The 9,153-nt window shown below is 42.0% G+C and overlaps 1 pseudogene; it reads left to right on the top strand.

The window, feature by feature from the left end:
* The first annotated feature begins 455 nt into the window (after positions 1-455).
* On the top strand, positions 456-3,983 carry LOC119626711 (dimethyladenosine transferase 2, mitochondrial pseudogene; annotated as a pseudogene).
* The last annotated feature ends 5,170 nt before the right edge of the window (positions 3,984-9,153 follow it).

The raw sequence follows: 9,153 nt of genomic DNA, 5'->3' as shown, positions 1-9,153 counted from the left end.
ATATACGTGTGTGTATATATAGTGTAGCTGATGATATATGTATTGTGGGAAATATAAAGCTTTGGATATCGTAAGTACTCATTACATATGAACCAACTGACTAGTTTTTTTATGTTAACATGTAGATGTTTATTACTTTTGTTTTTTAACAAATTAATATCTTTACAATATCTGAGTTTTAATTTCTAACAGAGTACGCATTAGTAGATATAACCCAAATAAACTGATGGTCTTGGGATCCTTAGCAACTTTGAAGAGCGAAAAGAAATCCTTAGAACAAAATGTTTGAGATGCTGCCTTACTGCATTTGATACGGAAGCTTTTCCATGTGGAACAGCTTAAGTATACAATGGGTCTTCAAAAAGTTCATGAAAATGCATATTATTTAAAAACTATGCATGGATTTCCTTTTTTTTTTTTTTTTTTGCACCAAATAAACTTGTACTAACTTGTTGTAGCATGTCTGGACAGGATCTAGGCTGAGGCTGTAAGAAGGATGAGACATCAGTTTGAAAAAACCCCTCTGTCAGAGAAGCATGGATCCTGCTCAAATTGAAGCAAGAAGAAACATCAGACTTATGGTGAAGTTTGGGTGGAAGACTGGTGAAATCACCGATGCTTTACAAAAAGTTTATAGGCACGATGCCCAAAGAAATCAGCAGTTTGCAAATGGATAACTCATTTTAAAAATTCTTTTTTATTATTATTATACTTTAAGTCGTAGGGCACATGTGCACAACGTGCAGGTTTGTTTACATACGGATTGACCAATTTTTTCCCCAGACTCCCCTCCTCTAGTTTCTGTCTGTTCCAGTGTCCCCTTTCCGATGGGATTAAGTAACGTGCACAGCGTCTACAGCAGACACAGCATGCAGTGGGCCCTGAGTGTGCTGTTTGGAAGGGCTGCGGCATGGAAGAGCCAAGCCCCAAGGTCATGGGACATTTGAACCTAGGACGTCAGAAGATACCAACAGGTGTTTTGCTGTGAGTTTTCCTCTGGACCGTCACACTGTTGTACTCTTGTGTTTGCGCTCACCCGTGATCAGTAGTCATGGCACTGTGAGGTCAGGACAGTAAACAGTGGCCCGTGGTTCTGCGTGGGGTGAGGGGCTGGCACGCTGGCAGGAGGCGTTTGTGATCCCAGGCAGGTCCTGACTGTGTCTGCCTGGCTGCTGCTGCAGGACCTTTCACCGTGTTTACCTTTGCTCTGCTCCCGTCGCATTTCCAAACAGACCTCTACTTTGACCTCATGCAGCGTGACGGGGAATAGACAACAGAATTGTAAGGCAAACACCTGTTTGTAAATAAGGAGAAACCTAACCACCTGGGTCAAAATGAATGAGCCCAAACCTAAAATAAATCAGAGTAGGGGCAAGAGGGTTGCCTTTTTAAAGGAAAAATAAAACTTAGAGCCTGTTTTCCATAAGCGTGTGCTTTCCATAGCACCTTCAGCACTGTGATAAATGTAGGGTATTCTTGTGAGGAGATTTTAAGTATGTGAAAGTTAATTTATTCCTGCAATCTTCCCATATCCAAACCTTAACAGATCAGTTCTCACAAAGTTTAAATCATCACACTATATATGTAATCATTTTTTCACTACTATGATGGCTAAAATTCCTCAACACAGATTGTTTGCTACAAACTGGCATGGGATGTGTTTTAATACTGCTTGCTTTGTGTGTATCAGTAAAGCTTAAAAACGATTAAGATTTGTAACTTTTCCTTTTCCCAAATGTAAAGCTTTCCACAAAAACTACAAAAAAATCCATTAGTTTCTCTACATGGTAGTCAGTCTTTATAAAACAGTCGCCAAGCCTTGCCTCCTGGTGTTCACACCTCTCCCATAGCCCATGTCACCAACAGGAGGCTGCACAAGTGGTAATGTGTAACGTCCAAGGCTGAGTCACAAAAGAGCTGAGCACTCCCCCAGCTCTCCCCTGCTTTGAGGAAGTTGGCCGCCATGTTGTGAGAACACTCAAGCAGCCCTTCAGAGCAACCAGCATCAATTTGCCAGCCATGTGAGTTCACCTCCTTGGAAGCAGATTTAAGACTCTGATGGCTGTAGCCCTGGCTGACAGGTTCATTGCAACCTCATGAGAAACTGAGCCAGAACCACCCTAATAAAACATTCCCCAATTCCCTAACCCTCAGAAGCTGTACAATTGTAAATATTTACTGTTGCTAAAGACATACTAAGTTTGAGGTCATCTGTTACACAGCCATAGATAATTAACGTACTCTGTGTACATAAATATCTATAAATGCTTAGGAAGGATCTAGAAAGATGCACATAGGGAATATGGTGAACTTGGAAGAGATGGAGTAGTAGCAAAGAAATAATACTTTTGTCTGTATTGCTTTAATTTTTCCTCCAAGTGCATATATGTATGTTTCAATTATATAATTAAAAATAAATTTAGGGATTCACTATAGTAGCAACCCTGGGTAATCCTTGGAGAGGGCCTGAGAGACAAGGACATGTGGATCCCAGTGGCCGGGCTTCCTCCTTGGCTGAGGCTCTCCGCCTTGGCGGGCACTGGTCGCTTTTGCATTTGAGGGTCTGGAGCGGCGACACGAAAGCACTTGCCGGCGAGGAACCACCGTGGCCTGTCTGACTCCTCTCCGCAGCTGTGGCCCAATCCGGATTTCAGGAACACGCCAAGGAAGATGTCTAAGTCCAGCTTAGACTTTAAGCATTACGTAACCAATCGGAGATTGGCTGAGACCCTGGCGCTGCCCGCTGTGGGCAGCGACAAATGTCACCAATCGTATGGAGAAAACAAAATAGGCCTCCACACCTATTGCTGCAGCGCAATCCGGGTCCTGGAATCCTGACTCAGGCATTACTTGAAGTTGATGCCAAAGTGGTTGCCCTTGAAAGTGACAAAACTTTTATTGCACATTTGGAGTCCTTAGGAAAAAATCTGGATGGAAAACTACAAGTGAGTCACTGTGACTTCTTTAAAATAGATCCTAGAAGTGGTGGAGTAATAAAACCACCTGCTATGGCTTCTCAAGGGCTGTTTCAGAATTTGGGAATAGAAGCAGTTCCTTGGACAGCAGGCATCCCTCTAAAAGTAACTGGAATGTTCCCAAGTAGAGGTGAAGAAAGGGCACTTTGGAAACCTGCATATGACTTGTATTCCTGTGCTTCTATTTGGACGAATAGAACGAAATATCTTTATTGGTGAAAAAGAATTCCAGAAACTAACGGCAGATCCCCGAAATCCAGACTTGTATCATGTATGAAGTGTTATCTGGTACGCAGCTTGTGAGATTAAGGTTCTGCACATGGAGCCTTGGTCATCGTTTGATGTGTACACCTGAAATGGGCAGCTGGAAAACCCAAGCATAGGGAATTATTAGAACTATTACAACACAATCTGTATCTTATTCAAATGACTCCTTATGGAAATTTATTTACCAAGAACTGAACACTTATTCACTATAATATATTTTTCACATGTTAAAGCACTGTTTTGTGAGGCGCAGTGCCAATCTAATAGACCACTTACGTTCACTGACTCCACTTGATGCAATGGATATATTGATGCAAATAGGAAAAAAGGAAGAAGAGAAAATAACTAACGTGTACCCTCAAGACTTCAAAAAACTTTTTGAAACTATACAGTGTTCCAAAGATTGTGCTTATAAATGGCTATATGATGAAACCCTGGAAGATATGTAGCACCTAGACTGTTGTTTTTGGTGGAGCAGTTTATTTGTTTTGAAACTATGACATGAAAACCAAATTTGAAAGCTCACATCCTTTCAGCAGAAGATAACTGTTCTTGTTTTGCACATGCCAGGCAGATCATTTAGTTGATATCATTGGCATATTGGATGAAATAGTGGCTGCTATTTTATTCACACTTGAATAAAATGAAAACTTCAATTAATTGTGGATTTGATCAGATTGAATTCGTTTTGTTTCAGATTCCTATTTAAATATTTCACTTTCACTGTTGCTGATTTTTGCATCTTCTTGAGGAGCAAGAGTCTGTTTATTATTAAGCTTAGAAAGTAAACAAAACCTGATTTACTGATTTGTTTTGCATTTCAGTTGGTTGAAATGTATTGTCAAGTACTGTACAATGAAATTGTTTAAATTTTAATATGATTTAAACATTTTTAGAAATTAAAATATTTTAAATAAAAATAAATAAATAAATTTGAAGCCAAAGCTTGGAAGCAACGAAGATGTCCTTCAGTAGGTGAATGCATAAATAAACTGTAGTATATCTAGACAGTGGAATATTATTCAGCAGTAAAGAGGAACACACTGTCAAGCCACAAAAAGACAGGGAGAAAACTGAAGTGCATATGACTAAGTGAAAGAAGCTTGAAAAGACTATATACTGTATGATTCTCACTATGACATTCTGGAAAAGGCGAAACTTGGAGATGGGAAGAGCAGTGGGTGCCATGGTTTAGGGGAGAGAGGGATGAGTAGGCAGAGCACAGAGGTTTGAGGGCAGTGAAACTATTCTGCATGACACTGTAATGGTGGATACATAACATTATTAAAACCCGTAGAATGGGCCAGGCACGATGGCTCATGCCTGTAATCTCAGCACTTTGGGAGACCGAGGCGGGCAGATTATGAGGTCAGGAGATCGACACCATCCTGGCTAACACAGTGAAACCCCGTCTCTACTAAAAACACAAAAAAATTAGCCAGGCGTGGTGGCGGGTGCCTGTAGTCCCAGCTGCTCGTGAGGCTGAGGCAGGAGAATGGGGTGAACCCAGGAGGCAGAGCCTGCAATGAGCTGAGTTTGTGCTACTGCACTCCAGCCTGGGTGACAGAGCGAGACTCCATCTCAAAAAAAACAAAAAACAAAACAAAACAAAAAAACCCTGTAGAAAGTGCAACACCAAGACTAAGCCTTAATGTAAACTATGGACTTTAGTTTAAAATAATGTATCCAGCTAAAAGAGCACATTTTAATGTTCCCAACACAAAGAAACGAGGAATGTTTTAGGTGATGAACAGCTTAATTACCCTGATTTGATCACTACACAATGTATACATGAATTGAAATATCACACTGTACCGCATAAATACGTACAATTGTGTTTCAACTAAAAATAATAATAAGGCTAGCCACAATGATTCATCCCTGCAGTCCTAGCACTTCGGGAGGCTGAGGCGAGAGGATTGCCTTGAGGCCAAGAGTTCAAGACCAGTCTAACCAATATAGTGAGACCCTCGTCTCTATAAAAAAAATGTTTAAGCAAAAAGTTAATTAAATTTAAAAATATATGATACAAAAGAATGTATCAAAGTCTCATCAGCTGTAACAAATACATTACATTCATGTTCATTGTTAACAGAGCAAACAGTGAGCTTGGGTTGCCGAGGGGTGTATGGGAAAGCTGAACCTTCCACTCAGTTTTTCTGTAAACCTAAAACTGCTCTAAAAATAAAACATATTAATTATTTTTAAAATAAAATAAAATTATAAGATGACTAAAGACAAACAGACAAACATAGATATCACATCTAATTTGCCATTCAGAGCTTGCTTGAATAGCAACTTTTCTGAGCAAGGTGGGAAGGCTGATTCATTTGTCACCCTTATTTCTGCCCCCACCTTTTTTTTTTTTTCCAGCCAGCAGATGGGATAAAATTTGAAAAACCTTGACTTTGGAATAAAGAACATTCTAAAACCTGGGTCCCTTACAAGCATGTATTGTTAGAAACAGGCCCCAAAAAGCCAAACACAAGTTGAGAATGGGCTCCCATGATGTGCTGAGAGGCTCTGGGGAGCCAACAGATCTGGAAGAACTCAGGAGTGAACCTCACTGCATGGCTCTAGGCCACAAGAGAGGCAGCTCGCACTGGAGCCACTGCCCCTGGCCTGGCAAGTCAACTCCTTCGCCCAGAGGCCTAGTGCGCCCAGACAGCTCCTGGGACCCGCGCATGCCCACTTTCCGGGTCAGGTTCTTAACATGCGGGGGTGAGCAGAGAGATGAACAGGACTGTCCAGGGTCTGGGGAAGGGGGGCAGACTGGAGAGGCGCTGGGTGGCACCAGGCTGGGCAGTGATGAAGGCTGAGTCTGGTCCCGGGAGACGGCTTCCCCACTGTGGTCCACGGTGGCACTCACATGTGATCTGTGGGGGGAGGAAGCCACACACACCAGGAGCAGTGCCTCTCGCTCACTGAACAAGCATCACTCCAGGCCAAGCTCAGTGCTGGGGAGACACAGGTGAACAAGCCTGGGTTCCAGGCTCGAGAGCTTCTTCCAGTGGGGTTCAGATTGTGCCAGAATAAGCAGCCACACTAGGGTTTAAGTAGCATCCCATGACGACAACTGCTGTGAAAAAACCAAAGCAAGGGAAGGAGACCAGGAGGAGAGGCCCGCGGGAGGGGCCGGGTAGGATGGGGGTCAGGAAAGGCTTGCGGGGCTGGAAATGGGCAGTGGGCTAACGTGTCTTCCAGGGACTCCAATCGCCCCAGAAAAGCACCAGGTCCTCCCTGAGGGCTACAGTGCCTCCGAAAAGCCCAGGGTCAGCCAGGTCTCAGTGCACAGAATGCTTCATGGGGACCAAGGCTTTAGTCGGTGGATGAAATGGCCTGCCCGTCTGTGCCATTCTCAGTGCCTTCCTAAAAAAGAAAAATCAAAGCTTGCTGCCCAGCTTGCCCCATTCAAAAAAACAATCCTATTCAGGAAGACTTTGTGTTGAGGGAAAATGTCCACAGTGACTCCTCTCGTGCCTGTTGAGAAGGAGGTGCAGGGATGGAAACGACTCATGGGAAGCTGCTTTGTGAACCAGCAGACCTAGTGGTTCGATGATGGATGCCCACAGCACCCTCCACCACGGTCCACTTGACCACAGGACAGTCAGCGGCACATGAGTCCTTCTAAGGGCCCTTGCCAGTGTGACCTCCTCCTTCCCTTCCCCTCCTGGCTTGCGACAGGCTTTGATTTGCTCCAAATCCAATGGTTGCATTCCTCGGAGATCACAGATTCTAAAGTGTGCAGCCTCGCCCATGAGGCTACAGTTCCAGAGGTCACCTGACGGAGCCAGAAATGCACGTGCCGCTTGCACAGAGAAATAAATTATGTCCTGACAGTTGCCTGGATCCTGGGGAGGTGGAAAGGTGTCCTCAAATAGGACGTGCGTTCAGTAGAAGAGGCAGCTGGCAGCTCACCCGGAACTCGCAGCAAGGTAGGCTTCTGACCCTTCCTGCCGTGCTGCCCGTTTGATACCATCCCTTTGGCCGCACCTGTCTTGGGCCTTTATTAAAAGGGAAGCGTGAATTAAATAAAACAATGATGTGGAAGAAATTCGGGGGAAATGATATTATTATGAAATGAAAATAAGGCCAGACATGGTGGCTCTCAGCACTTTGGGAGGCTGAGGTGGGAGGATCACTTGATGCCAGGAGTTTGAGACCAGCCTGGGCAACACAGTGAGACCCTGTTATAAGTTAATATAGATTATAAATATAATATATATTTATAAGTTAATTATATTTTGTAAGTTAATATATATTAACTTATATGGTTATATATAAACATATAGTTAATATATTATATAATATATATAAAACATAGTCAATGTATATAACTATATAAGTTTATATATTATCACTATGTTAATTAATAGGTATTGATATTAATATCTAAATATATAATTAATAGATATTAATTAGCTGGGGGTGTTGGTGTGCACATGTCGTCCTAGCTACTTGGGAGACTGAAGTAGGAGGATCACTTGAGCCCAGGAGTTTGAGGCTGCAATGAGCTATTATCGCACCATCGCACACTAGCCTGGGCAATAGAGCGAGACCCTATCTCAAAAAAAAAAAGAGAAGAAGGAAGAGAAAGAAGAAATAAAGAAATGAAAATAATAGTATTTTAAGCCAGGAGAATAGAAGGAAGAAAAGGGCAAAATATCAGTATTAAATGCCCTGCTATTGTGGAGGTGGTACAAAAGTACCAGAGTTAATTATAAAAAAGTTGAGCAATGCACACATATACAAGACCTCCATTTCCAGAGAATTACAAAAGTGATAACATTCTCAATTATGGCATAAATATTCCATCTCTGGGTCTTGCATCTTATTCATGATGTTCATTTCTTCCAGTGCTTTGTAATTCTTTGTGTGTGAACTAATTTTTGTGAGTTTTCTATGGGAGCCCTGTGAGTTCTGGGTGGTAAAAACGTGGCTGCGGAATAAAACAGTACAAGACTTCCTGTTGCCAGAGTCTCTGGGGATTTCAGTGGTCATGGGTCCAGCTGTGTGTTCATTTTTCAGATTTTAGTTCTTGCACCACGCAGGGAGTTAGATTCAGATCCCAACCCCATAGCTCCTAGCCACCTTCAGCTTTTGCTATTGAAGACACATTGGATCGGTGTAATCCTGGTAAGTGAAAAGCTTGGGAGGCAGCTAATATTTCTACATTTCTCTCATTATTTATGATACAAATAGAATTGCATTTTTTATTTTAGACTTGTTCACTATTTTGTATAAAATAAGGGCAAAATGCAATAAGATATTCAAACAATTGTGAAATCATCATTTTACTATTGTGAAACAAAGGTGGCAGTTCAGCCAAAACTGAACTATTGACTGACAGGCAGGCCTCTGCACGTGGTGTGATAGTTTGTGCATGAAAATAGACAACTTGTAGTAAATCCGGTTTGGGATAAAAGAGACAAAAAGCTAAAGGTGATAAATAAGTTAAAATCAGAAAAATAGATGAAATGAAGGACTAAAAATTAAACACTAAGAAGTTAAAAGTAAAATAATCCCTCACCAAAAAATACAGTTAATTAATTGTCTTTTTAATTAATTAAGTGACCTGCATGGCCAGCCTCCTGTCTCCAGGACCTGAAAGGACTATAAACTGTTTCTGAGCCTCTCCTGTGTCCCCTCTTGAGGTTGCACCTGATTGGCCATCACCTAAAAGAACACAAAACAGTATGGGATAAAGGTAGCATTCAAAATTGGTCAGGAAAATATGAATCATTTAATAAATACCACTGGTATAACTAGTTGGCTATGAGGTGAGAAGAATCTCTCTGACTTCTAATTCTCAAAATAAATTCCAGGTAGATTGAAAAACGTAATACAGCTGGGCACGGTGGCTCACGCCTGTAATCCTAGCACTTTGGGAGGCTGAGGCAGGGAGATCATC

The sequence above is a fragment of the Chlorocebus sabaeus genome, chromosome 17 (genome assembly GCF_047675955.1).
Source record: "Chlorocebus sabaeus isolate Y175 chromosome 17, mChlSab1.0.hap1, whole genome shotgun sequence".
NCBI lineage: Eukaryota > Metazoa > Chordata > Mammalia > Primates > Cercopithecidae > Chlorocebus > Chlorocebus sabaeus.
The sequence above is the reverse complement of the archived record's forward strand: the minus strand, read 5'-3'. Positions and strand labels throughout refer to the sequence as shown.